Here is a 1,109-nt window from a genome sequence, read left to right as displayed (position 1 = left end):
CCAAAGTTAGTACGAAATGGAGATAAACATTTTCCCCCCGCCTATGTTGTCCCGCTTTACCAATGTTAAAATCTGGTCACCTTAGTTTTGCCATCTCTGAATTATTTCTTTTCTCCTTCTCCTTCTTCTTCCATGACCACTGCCCTGGTCCAAAGGCTCATCTCTTTGCTTGGTGGTGCAGACACAGTGCCTCATCTGTTCTCTCTCCTTCCCTTCCATTGCATCACCTTCCTGAATGTGTAGAACAGAGGTTGGCAGACTTTTATTAATTTAAATGGCAAATCAGTAAATTTTAGCCTTTGTGAGAAAAAAAGGTCTCTGTTGCAACTGCCCAATTCTGTTACAGGTCTGACATCTGTGGATACCATAAATAAATGAGCAATAAGTGTTCCAATAAAACTTTATTTACAGAAACAGTTGTTGACTGAATATGGCTCAAAGGCTGTGGTTGCTACACTGTGTTATATAGTTCATTAAAGTGTTTGTGGCTTCACTAAAATAAAGGGAGCATTGTCTACTTCAAGAAATGGGAGAGAAGGCTCAGCACCCACAGCTCACTGACTAAGGTGCCAGCCACATACACCAAGGCTGGTGGGTTTGAGCCTGGCCTGGGCCCACTAAACAACAATGACAACTGCAACAAAAAATAACTGGGCATTGTGGCAGGCACCTGTAGTCCCAGCTACTTAGGAGGGTGAGGCAAGAGAATCATTTAAGCCCAAGAGTTTGAGGTTGCTGTGAGCTGTGACATCATGGAACTTTACCAAGGGCAACATAATGAGACTCTGTCTCCAAAAAAAGAAAAAGAAAGAACAAAAAAAAGAAACGGGAGAGACGGTTAAATCTATCAGGTACAAGGAACACTGTTATGATAATGGGAATAAAAAAGCCCCAACTTAAGTATGATATAAGATGTCCATGTAACAAAAACATTTGTACTCTTAATATTTTGAAATTATGACTTGGCACCTGTGGCTCAAGTGGCTAAGGTGCCAGGCACATACACCTGAAGTGGCGGGTTGGAATCCAGCCTGGGCCCGCCAAACAACAATGACGGTTGCAAACAAACAAACAAACAAAAAAATAGCCGGGCGTTGTAGCAGACATCT

This window comes from Otolemur garnettii, unplaced genomic scaffold (assembly GCF_000181295.1).
Source record: "Otolemur garnettii isolate 467f Iridium unplaced genomic scaffold, OtoGar3 scaffold00142, whole genome shotgun sequence".
Taxonomy (NCBI): Eukaryota; Metazoa; Chordata; class Mammalia; order Primates; family Galagidae; genus Otolemur; species Otolemur garnettii.
This window is presented reverse-complemented; position numbering follows the sequence as displayed.